The 12,706-nt window shown below is 44.4% G+C and overlaps 1 protein-coding gene across 4 annotated transcripts in view; it reads left to right on the top strand.

The window, feature by feature from the left end:
- The window catches only part of stard13a (StAR related lipid transfer domain containing 13a), a 577,401-nt gene that overhangs the window by 304,126 nt on the left and 260,569 nt on the right, over positions 1-12,706 (top strand). The window lies entirely within an intron of this gene.

Here is a 12,706-nt window from a genome sequence, read left to right as displayed (position 1 = left end):
TTTATCCTACCCTCCCATCTCCTCCAGCATTGCCCATTAATTGTCTGAATCTGGCCTTGTACATTTATTCTCACTCTCTCTGCTGAACCATTGGTGACAGACCAACTGAGTCCTGCTTGATAAAATTCCCTCCCTAAACCCCTCCACCATACTCTATCTATTGCCTTTACCAGCCTGATTAAAATCTACCTATTCAGCCAAACGTTGTGTTGTCCCTCTCAATTCAAAAGAAAACTCTGTATTTGTTCCCTCCTTAATCTGTGAAGGGCTTGGCACATTTTTCTACATTAAAAGTCCCATGTGATTGTGAGCACTTGCTTTGTAATTTTATTCACTGATAAGTGCTTTGATATCAGCATCAAATACAGCTGTGGAGGATCTTACCTCTTTCCAAAGTGATTGAATAGACATTACCAAAAAGCAAGTTTAAAAAGTCATTTTTTGTTTCTATTTTGGTTGTTTTTATGTTAGATTCAGCAGTTTTGTATCGATTGAAAATGGGGAAAATCAACAACATTCAGACATTTCCTTTGTGTCGTTTCCTGGCGTCACACCAATTTCTCCCCCCTAGAGAAGAGAATGCCATTTTCTCTCAGAGTACCTGTACCACTAATGGTTCAGTAGAGAGAGGATAATGCACAGAAGGCCAGAATCCAAGAACCTAAATCAATGGAAATTAAAATCAGCAATTTCTATAATGAGAGGCTGAAAGGCACCAGTTTTAAATCATGGCAATGTCCCAAGTAAATGCTGAGCTGACTAACAGTTCAGTGATATACACATATATAAGATAATATAAATATTCATGTACCATGAGCTTTGTTATGATTACAGTGTTTCCATTTCTTCTTTATGTCGCTTTTGTTACTGCGACTGATATTCCAGTTTCTTTAAGTGGGCTCAGGTTGTTAGTAAATGTATTCTGACTTTCAACTGCCAGTTAATGATTTGGGAGTTTAACTCTAGCTGCCAGGAGAAAACCTCCCAATTAAGTGCAGGACAGGAAGGGTTAAGCATGGCCTTCTACTTAAGAGCTTCACTGCTAATGGAATTAAGCCACAGAATGCAAGACCACGCCTTATGGAAACCCTGGCAGGTATTCCTGCAACCTGGAATGAGAGGGGCTCCTTCTCAGGGATCCTGTGTTCAACAGATGGATCCACCAGTGGAATGGGATGGACCCTCAGAAGCCCTGTGCTGCCCTTCATAATGACCCCCATCACCAATTCTTCACGGGCATCTCCCTGACTGATCCCAGCTATTTTGCCCAATTTAACCTCTGTCTGTGGACTCCAACAATGATATCAATGATCAGATCTCCTGCCTTTCCTGGTGGCACTGCCTGTATTGGAGAACTGCTGCTCTCTGATTGGCCAACAACTCTGAGGTGGGATATCCACCCAATACGAGAAAGGCTGCTGGGAAATTGCCCAGGTTGAGCCAGAGCCCTGGCAGCAGCCAATGGGCTGTCTAATTGGAGCTTCTTATCAACTGGGCTCCCAGAAATGGCCCTTGTTGGGTTGCCAACATCTCTCCACCCAATGGACAAGCCCACCGCTGTGATTATTAAATTCTGCCCATTCTGTCTGTTAAAACAATTGCACACAGTGAAATAAAAGAAAGAACTTCCATTTAAATAGTGCCTTTCACAACCTCAAAATGTCCCATAACACTTTGCAACCAATAAAGTATTTTTTAAAGTGTTGTCACTGTTTGAGTGATGTTGGTTGAAGGATATATATTGGTCATGATACCAGTAAAATATCCCATGCTTATTCTCATGTTAATATTCTTCATTTCATTCTGAGAGCCATGATGTGAAGATTTCGGGGTTGGACTGGGGTGAGCACAGTAAGAAATCTCACAACACCAGGTTAAAGTCCAACAGGTTTATTTGAAATCACGAGCTTTTGGAGTGCTGCTCCTTTGTCATTTCCTGGTAAAGGAGTTGGGTTCACAAACACTGCATTTATAGACAGAGACACGATTGCAAGATAATGGTTGGAATGCGAGTCTTTACAGGTAATCAAATCTTTACAGGTATAGACAGTGCGAGTGGAGAGAGGGATAATCACAGGTTAAAGAGGTATAAATTGTCTCAAGCCAGGACAGTTAGTAGGATTTTGCAAGCCCAGGCCAAATGGCGGGGGTTACATGTAGTGTGACATGAACCCAAGATCTGATTGAGGCCGTCCTCATGCATGTGGAACTTGGCTCTCAGTTTCTGCTTTGCAATTCTGCGTTGTCGTGTGTTTTGAAAGCCGCCTTGTAGAACACTTACCCGAAGATCAGAGACTAAATACCCTTGACTGCTGAAGTGTTCCCTGACTGGAAGGGAACACTCCTGCCTGGTGATTGTCATGCAGCGTACGTTCATCTGTTGTCGTAGCGTCTGCATGGTCTCGCCAATGTACCAGGCTTCAGGACATCCTTTCCTGCAGCGTATGAGGTAGACAACTTTGGCCGAGTCACGAGTATGTACCATGTACCTGGTGAGTGGTGTTCTCATGTGTGATGGTGGTATCCGTGTCGATGATCTGGCACGTCTTGCAGAGGTTGCATAGCAAGGTTGTGTGGTGTCATGGTTGCTGTTCTCCTGAAAGCTGGATAGTTTGCTGTGAACAATGGTCTGTTTGAGGTTGTGAAGTTGTTTGAAGGCGAGTAGTGGGGATGTGGGGGTGGCCTTGGCGAGATGTTTGTCTTCATTGATGACATGTTGAAGTCTCCAGAGAAGATGTCGTAGTTTCTCCGCTCCAGGGAAATACTGGACAACGAAGGGTACTCTGTCGATTGTGTCCCGTATTTGACCTCTGGGGAGGTCGGTGTGGTTTTTCGCTGTGGCACGTCGAACCGTCTATCGATGAGTGGATAAGTAGATTCTGAAAGGGCACTCAGGGCCTTGCTTTAAAACCTCATCCAAAAAAACAACAGCACATGCAGTGCAACTCTCCTTCAATTTTGCACTGGAGTGTCAACTGTGATTCTTTTAGCTCAAATCAAAAGTAACTATATTTTGCAATATTTCTCCAGGCAGCATTATCTATCATAAGTATTTTGGCTTCTGTAATCATTGTTTTTTCTTTGGGTATCCTGTACACACAAATTATGATTGTGCAGAGTATCTAATGTTAAGACATCCAGTAGCCCTTTAATTAATAAAAGATTTGCTTTTTATTTCTGACCTTTTGCCCTGGCCAATTATCATTCCAGAGACAGAATCTTGAAAGTGCCAAGAAAATGGCATTAGCTACTTGTAGGGAGGGCAGCTTCTATTTCTTCTCGCCTGTTGCCCAACAGGTGGTTTTGTTAACAGAAATGTGCTTTCAAAGAAGAAAGAGGCTCAACAGGATCAAAACAGATTACAACCTAAAACCAAACTCAAGAAAAAAGGATTTGTTCTGCTTCAGGAGATGTTAATCCATAGTTGTCTATTAAGTGTGACATGTCACTTGCACAAAAGCTGTTAGTTGTGTTTTTGACATTCAAAAGAAGGAGCTCATCAAAAATGCAACGATCATCGCTGGTATTGCCTTGGCTTTGCTACATAACAGTTTATCAGTATTATGGTCTCACCGAAGGCGCACCCCCCCCCCCCCCCCCCCCGCAGTGGGTTTCCTGGCGACAGGGGGTGGATTCAATGAGGAATCCCATTGACAGCGGCGGAATCGGAAGATCCCACTGACAGCCAATGGTGAGCCACCGATAATCACCCCCCTGGAGCGGGGCGGTGGAAGGGGGGGGCACAGAGAATCCTGCCCTATATTTCTATCACTTCCAAAGGCAGTGCCTCACCCTGTGGAATTCTTTTAAAGGCTCTTGGTTCCTTATTCAAACAACCATTCTTCCTCTGTAAGTCTGAACAGACCAATATTTCTTTCCTTAAACACCTTAATGGGCTCCATCCTATTCTGAAATTCACCTTTGAATGGAACAGTCCCATCAGCATCCTTTTCTCACGCAGCATAAGTTGTTGTTCCCTTCGTGACTGAGGGGGTGACCTTACCGGCTTGTCACGCCAGTTGATCAGCGCCCTCTAGCAGTCTTCAGCTGGCTTGCCGGTGAGCTTAGGCCCCACCCCGTGCTGGTGAGAATCAGATTGTGGTTCATTTTTTGAACCAAGTGTCATAAGATTTGATTTTTTTCCCTTTCCGAGGAAACGGGTCTGAAACTCTCCCATTTTCAAGCTCAGTCAGCACGTAGAATTTTTTCGGTAGGAATGCTCCCTCGGTGTTCTTAAGAATCTGTCCTGATGAGTGCAAGATGAAAACCTTCAACACTATGTATTTTTTCAGCAATAATCTTTTTCAATAAAAACAAATTATAACTAGTCAGTCCTGTCTAAATTACATAGTAAAGAATGACTGATTCAATATTTCCTCCTGTGTGATAAATCTGAATGGAAGAATGAAATGGATGGCCTGCCATGGAGTTGGAAAAGAAAGGAGTGCAATGAGGAGATTCTGTGACACTTTTGACTCCGCTGTCTGACAGATGACTGACTGTATCTCACTCCACTGAGCAATCTTCACACTTAATTTGAGAAGGAACTCGCAATTTTATTCCTGTATATTTTTATCCACAGATGAATTTTTGAAATGTAGGTCATTTCTTTGAAAGATATGAAGAATAATTAGTTACAATTTAATTTCCATTTTTACCCATTATTTCTTTTACAATGACTTACCTTGTTCCTAAGATATACAGCGAAAGAAATAACAGCACCATCCCAAATACTTGTCAGTGTCAGGAAAATACTCATTAATAGAAAAAAAAAGAAAGATTTTATTTATTAGTCACAAGTAGGCTTACATTCACACTGCAATGAAATTACTGTGAAAATTCCCAAGTCGCCACACTCCAGCACCTGTTTGGGAATTTAGCATGGCCAGTTCACCTAACCTGCACATTTTTGGACAGTGGGGGGAAACCAGAGCATCCAGAGGTAACCCACACAGACACAGGGAGAATGTGCAAATTCCACACAGACAGTGACCCAAGCCGGGAATCGAACCCAGGTCCCTAGAGATGTGAGGCAGCAGTGCTAACGACTGCGCCACCTTTCCTTCAGGGACCAATCATATTACACTCAGTTTTCTCATTTAACCAATACACAAGGTACAGCATAGATACAAAAGTAAATTTTGTGAAGGCATCATCCCAGCATGGAGTCACTAGATGAGAATTGGGTGTTGTAGAATTGACCCTATAGGGTTATAACACTTTCCTTTACCTGCACTTTCACATGCTGCGGACTCGCAAATTTTACTTCAATAATATTGTCTGGTGCAATTTAATTTTATTCCTACAAATTAATATTATTGTCAACATCCGACTGGTTGAAGCGAAAGCTAAACTTTGAAAAGTAGACTGCTAGCACTTGTGCTTTGCACTAGTTGCATTTGGACGTGTAAACTTTACGGGCCCAATTTTATCATCAAGTTGCGCCCATTTTTGGGCACAAAAACTTGGCAAAGTTGGGCGTGTGGTGAGTAGCCCGATCCGAGCCCGCCTCCGTGCCGGTTCTCCCTTTACCAAGTCCCGAAAATGGCTGCGATCAGGACCGTGCCCAAAAGGCGACGACCGTTTAAATGCATTTTCATGCATTTAAATTGACTTAATGGGCTGCATGCCCAACCTTACCGACACTTCCCCCTTTATCACCAGATTCGCCCATCCAGAATCAGCGCGAAACACTCATGCCCTACAGAAGTCTGATTCGGGCACTCCAGTTAGTGAGGAGGTAAGTGCCGAAGGTCCAACGGCTCTTTGCTTGAGATCGATGGGGGAGGGGGGTGGGGAGATGGGTCCACTACCACTCTGCCTGAGATCAGTGAGAGTGAAGGGGGGGGGGGGGCGAGGGGGTCCGCTGCCACTCTGCCTGGGATCAGTGAAGGGGAAGGGGAGAGACCAGCAATCGGTCTGTGGGGACCAGGGGGAGGCATTATTCGGCCCGGGAGCAATGTGGCAAGGGAGACCCATTCTATCATTTTTTTTTTCTGCGCATGCTCAGTTGGAGGCGCCGACCAGAGCTGCAGGATTTCGGGTATGTTAAGCCCCGCCCACAGGCTTGTGCAGCACGATTCGGAATTGCTGATATTTTTGCAGGCAGAGTACATATGGGGGCACCTGAGAACGGGTCTAAAAGTCGGATCTGAAACACTCCCAGTTTCAAGTCCGCCCAGCACTTCGAATCAAAAGGGTAAAATAGGGCCCTACTTTCAACATTGCGCTGTGAGTGGGAATTTCACCCATTAATCATGCACATTGGGAGGTTGTGCATGACTTTTCATCCATTGAAATTAATGATGGGAATTTCTGGACAGTACACCTTCAGTTTCTTGTATGGGCATGATTCTCCATTGATGCTATGAACCATGGAAATAATAGCCCCAATAAAGAACGGGATAGAGCAAACTTTCAACAGCAATCATAATCAAGCAAATGGAGCACTGAAAATTTGCTTAAGTATTTAGTCACAGAACTCTGACTTCCTCAATAATAAAGTGATATGAACAATGCAATACAAATGAGTTTTGCCAGTTGCACCACAGTGAAACAGCTGCTAAATTGAAAAACATAGCTTAAATACCCAATATAAAGCTGTACTTCCAAGTAAACATTAATACTAAATTATGTTAAGTTTATTTATTAGTCACAAGTAAGGCTTATATTAACATTGCAATGAAGTTACTGTAAAATTCCGCTAGTCACTACACTCCAGTGCCTGTTCGGGTCAATGCACCTAACCAGCACATCTTTCAGACTGTGGGAGGAAACCAGGGCACCCAGAGGAAACCCACACGGAGAACGTGCAAACTCCACACAGACAGTGACCCAAGCCAGGAATCGAACCCGGGTCCCTGGCTCTGTGAGGCAGCAGTGCTAACCACTGTGCCACCGTGCCACTGTTGGAAGCTCTTTGAGCTGTAAATCTGTTAATATTTGTATAATACTGTTTCTAAATTTAACTGGCTATAATTTAATATATGTTTTTGAACAAGGGCAATTAAAAATGGTTAATAAATGCTGGTCAAGCCAGTGACACCCACGTCCGTAAAAGAATAAATAGTTTTAAAAATCAAGAATCGGAATAACAAAATGATAAGTTGTGTTGTGCAATTGTGTTTTTCCCTACACAATTGCATTGTTGTTGTTGGATTTGGTCCTGATTGGGGAGAGACTGTGGGTAACAAGATTTTCATTTTTCCCAGTCTCTTTCAAGAGGTTGTGGTGAAGGCAAAGAGGGATTGAGGGTCAGGAATCTGCCTTTGGAATGTTCATTCCAGACATATAAAAAAACCACTGAGTGGGTGTTTGAAAACAACTGCCAGAACAGTTCTCAGGGATAAAATGCAGTCCCACAATACAGCACAATATTGAATGTACAAGGGGCCGTGGCAAAATTGTAACACAGCATTCCTGGAATCATATAGAGCATTATCTGAACAAGCCCTGCTTTGTTCAATTTCTGTTTAGACTTCAAAATAGAAACTATTTTACAAGTGACATCAAGAACCAAAGAAATGCCATCTCTGTTATTCCAATAATTTATCATCTAATTAACATCTTATGCAGAAACCTGCGAATCTTTCTCATGCAAGATAAGTTCTACTCTGTGCATTGGGAAGAATTTTGTGCACAATATTTGGAGGAGAGAAGACAATTATGGAGAAAATGTGAGTCAAAATTGGATATGGGGAGACATAAATAAAAAAAATTGCAGGTGCTAGGAATTGGAAATGAAGCACAAAATGTTGAAAATATACAAAAGATTGCTCGGCATCTGAAAGAGAAAGGAAAACTAATAGTTTGGTTATGCCCTCTGCTGTTACCCCACCCCAACACCACATCCAGGGCGCCAAGATCTTCCCTCTCTCCCTCTTCCAATCAAAGAGATCATGACTCCACTGTATTCCACACCCCAACCCCAATCTATTCCCCTCTCCCAAACTTCAGTTGCCACTGACTCACCCATGCCTGCATGCAGACTGCCATTTTCCTGCTCCCCTTTCTTGTGCCAGTGCTCAACAATGAAAACCTCTAACCTCAGACACAACATTGCACAAAGGCAACTGTTGCATGCCACCTTTAAAGGAATGTGAACCCAGCATCATAAGATTGTCATGCATTGCTGGCTTTATTGTTAAGGTAGGACATAATTTTTTTTAAGTTTACATGAATGAGTATTCATGGCATGCAAACGTATTATAAGTGGGAACCTGTCACAGGACAACATGAGGTCTGACACAACACAAACATGCTGCTGACTTAACCTCTCCATCTCAACCCAACATTGAGAAATTGAAATTTCACCTCTCATCTAATAAAGTTGTCACACTCCACGTTTCCTGCTCTTGCAGACTCCATAACATCCTCCCAATTAACACATTATCATGCCTAATACCAGTGAATTATCATGCATAACTTCTACAAAATAATTACTGACTACTTCCTGGCGGCTTTCTGTTTAGAAACCTCAGAATGGATGGTTCTGACCTGAAGGGAGGGCACACATCAGACAATCGCCAAACTCTTGCTGCCATTCACACCAAAGGGATTGTACAGTCCCGCTGATAGCACAGCACCACTATAGGCTTCCCGATGGGATGGGGTGCGTTCAACCGGAAATCCTGTTGATAATAGCAGGACCACAAGTTACCGCTGCCAACGAGCAGTACACCGTCTCCCGCCATCACCAAACACACCGTGAAGAGGGTTAAAAATCCCCCCCCCAATCTCCCCCCCCGCCCCCCCCCCCCCACCTCCTCTATCTGCTGACCACCTATGGACCTCCCAGCGTAAAAAAAATGAGGTGCTTATCAAATACTGAGTTATGCTAATCATTCGATTATCGTTTATAATATTTAGGGAAACAACTTCAAAATCTAAAATGGGAAAATGTGAGATTGTCCACTTTGGCAAAAAGAATAGAAAAGCAGCATATTATTTAAAATGGGAGAGAATGCAGGACTCCTGAGGGACAGAGGCATTGGTACTTTGGTGGCAAATGGAGTTTAATGCGGAAAAGTGTGAGGTGATTCACTTTGGAAGGAGTAACAGGAATACAGAGTACTGGGCTAATGGTAAGATACTTGGTAGTGTGGATGAACAGAGGGATCTGGGTGTCCATGTGCATAGATCTCTGAAAGTTGGCACCCAGGTTGATAGGGTTGTTAAGAAGGTGTATGGAATGTTAGCTTTTATTGGTAGAGGGATTGAGTTTCGGAGCCAGGAGGTCATGCTGCAACTGTACAAAACTCTGGTGCGGCCGCATTTGGAGTATTGCGTACAGTTCTGGTCGCCGTATTATAGAAAAGATGTGGAAGTGTTGGAAAGGGTGCCGAGGAGATTTACCAGGATGTTGCCTGGTATGGTGGGAAAATCGTATGAGGAAAGGCTGAGGGGCTTGAGGTTGTTTTCGTTAGAGAGAAGAAGGTTAAGAGGTGACTTAATAGAGGCATACAAGATGATCAGAGGATTAGATAGGGTGGATAGTGAGAGCCTTTTTCCTCAGATGGTGATGGCTAGCACGAGGGGACATAGCTTTAAATTGAAGGGTGAGAGATATAGGACAGATGTTAGAGGTAGGTTCTTTACTTAGAGAGTAGTAAGGAATGCCCTGCCTGCAGCAGTAGTGGACTCGTCAACATTAAGAGCATTCAAATGGTTATTGGATAAACATATGGATGATATTGGAATAGTGTAGATTAAAGGGGCTTTAGATTGGTTCCACTGGTCAGCGCAACATCGAGGGCCGAAGGGCCTGTACTGCGCTGTAATGTTCTATGTTCTATGAATCACAAATCACATTAGGTTGCCACTCAAATGGATAGAGCTGTGAAGAAGGCCTATAGTGTGTTAGCTTTTATGAACAGGGGGTTGGAGTTTAAGAGCCGTAGGGTTATGCTGCAACTGTACAGGACCTTGGTGAGACCACATTTGGAATATTGTGTGCAGTTCTGGTCACCTCACTATAAGAAGGATGTGGAAGCGCTGGAAAGAGTGCAGAGGAGATTTACCAGGATGCTGCCTGGTTTGGAGGGTAGGTCTTATGAGGAAAGGTTGAGGGAGCTAGGGCTGTTCTCTCTGGAGCAGAGGAGGCTGAGGGGAGACTTAATAAGAGGTTTATAAAATGATGAAGGGGATAGATAGAGTGAACGTTCAAAGACTATTTCCTCGGGTGGATGGAGCTATTACAAGGGGGCATAACTATAGGGTTCATGGTGGGAGATATAGGAAGGATATCAGAAGTAGGTTCTTTACGCAGAGAGTGGTTCGGGTGTGGAATGGACTGCCTGCAGTGATAGTGGAGTCAGACACTTTAGGAACATTTAAGCGGTTACTGGATAGGTACATGGAGCACACCAGGATGATAGGGAGTGGGATAGCTTGATCTTGGTTTCAGATAAAGCTCGGCACAACATCGTGGGCCGAAGGGCCTGTTCTGTGCTGTACTGTTCTATGTTCTATGTTCTATGTAAGGTGCCAGTCTTGGTGTCGGGTAGTGCCAAGGGGGTGGGGCCCATTGGGGAGGTGATCGTGGGGGTGTGGGGGACTGCTGCCACTCTGCAATCGGGATCGCATGCAGAGGGAGGAAGGAGGTAATCGGGGCTGGCCATCCGGGTGGGGGGAGTCAGGGCTGCCGGGGGGTCTGGGCTGCCGGGGTGGGGGGGGGGGGGGAGGGTGTCAGGACTGGCTGGGGGGGTGGGGGGTGGGATCATATGGGCTGGTCCGAGGAGTTCTGGGAGGCCAGCAATCGGGGGGTGGGGGAGTCGACAGGGCTGGCCAGCGATCTGGAGGCTGGCAATGCGGGGCCACTGCACATGCACTGATTTCTGCTCTGACAGATCAGCGTAGACGCAGTGGCTCGTTCAGCGCTATGTTGCTGGCCTCTTGGGCGGGAATAGGCCCCATCCCAGGATATTCAGAATGAATCACGCTGCTAGGGCACTTTGTGATGCTCAGAGTGTCGGAGATTCATTCTGGAAATCACACTATAAAAACCAGTGGGCTTTACTCATATTTTCCCGCAAATTGGGGACTTGGAATTTTTTTGGGAGAATCCCGGCCATTATCTTTGCATTTCTCTGATAACCTGAGCTGACTTTGATGTTTCATACATGGTGCAGACATTCCAGGCTCCTATCCTGATGCGTCTGAGTAAATCTGCCTGCGCACTCCTGACTTCCATAGAAGGGCTTTGGTCAGAGGTGGTCATACTGTCAGATGTCCGGCTAGAATCTCCTGCAGGACCCTTGTGAATTGCTGTTTTGCTCTTTGCAGTCCCTTACCGTTCAAACATATTCTGCTTTTCTATTGTGCCTACCAATGTGGATGACTTCACATTTCACCACGTTATAATACATCCACCATGTTCTTGTCCACATTGAACCTATCTATGGCTCCCTGCAGACTCTTTGCTCCCTCCTCATATCTTCCTTTCCCTCCTAGAATTGTATTGCAAGCAAACTTGGAAACATTACATCATTTGATACAGATTGTAAATAGCTGAAGCCCAAGCACTGATCCCTGCGGTACACCAGTAGAGCCTGCCAAGCCAAATTGGCCCATTTTCCTACTCTTTTTGTCCAGTAATATATTTCCCCCAATCACAGGAGTGCTAATTTCAGGTAATAACCTCCTATGTGGCACTTTACTGAACGCTTTTTGGAAATCTAAATATTATACATCCGCTGGCATAATAATTCCCACTTTTCTATCCTGCTAGTTACAGCCTCAAGGAGCTCCAACAGATTTGTCAACTATAATTTCCCTTTCATTAATCTGTGTTGATTTTGCGCAATCATGTTATGATTCTGTATGTGCCTGTCATTGTGTCCCTAACAATAGATTCTAGCACTTCCCATTGTCGGTTAACTTGCATTGTTTAGAAAGTGCACTTTATTTTAGTTTGCATATATGCTGGTCATACTCTCAATACTAGTGTCCCAACCCTTTAACTTCAAACCATTTCACCTTGAAGTAGTCCACTTGCTCTTATTAACCTCAGATCCCTTTTAGTGGATCTGCATTGAAACGTATGGCAGAATTTTACACTGCTGGATCATGCCGAACTCGTGCAAAAAAAATTTGGTGCGCGTTCCAATGTCATTGTGGGGCTGTGCCATATTACGATTGGTGGGTGCAGGTGGGAGACGGAAGTGCACCCACCAACAATTAAATGAGCAATTAATCTCATTAAAAAGCTAATTAACTGGAATTTTACATGACACGTGTAATTTTGCGATCAATACATTGGTCAAATGGCCAGACGGCCATCCTGTTTTTAATTGAAACTCAATCCAGTGTGGGATAAAACTCAACCAGGGCTGTGGCTATGTGAGTAGGTAGGAGTTTAGGTGAGAGTTGGTTCTCGATGGTTTTCTGACAGTTCATTGCATTGCCTGTGTTTTCTGGAGGACTCTTTGGCTTACAAGCTTCCTGCAAGGCTTTCTGCTGACTGCACTCTGCAGGACACTATCCTGTGCTATCTGTATTCCAGCAAATGGGGATTGTCTATTCCACTGGAGGGACCTCCTCCTCTGAGGAGAAGAGGGCCAGAAGGGAGAGGAAGCATGGTGTTCACAGGCAGTTGTTGAGGTTGACCTGTGGAAAGAGAGGCACAGCCACAGGGGGTGTAGGGCCAGCAGAAAGTGCAAGCATGAAAGTCCACAGAAGAGGCGCTATCCTGCAGTCAGAGTCAAGA

The sequence above is a fragment of the Mustelus asterias genome, chromosome 10 (assembly GCF_964213995.1).
Source record: "Mustelus asterias chromosome 10, sMusAst1.hap1.1, whole genome shotgun sequence".
NCBI lineage: Eukaryota > Metazoa > Chordata > Chondrichthyes > Carcharhiniformes > Triakidae > Mustelus > Mustelus asterias.
This window is presented reverse-complemented; position numbering and strand designations above follow the sequence as displayed.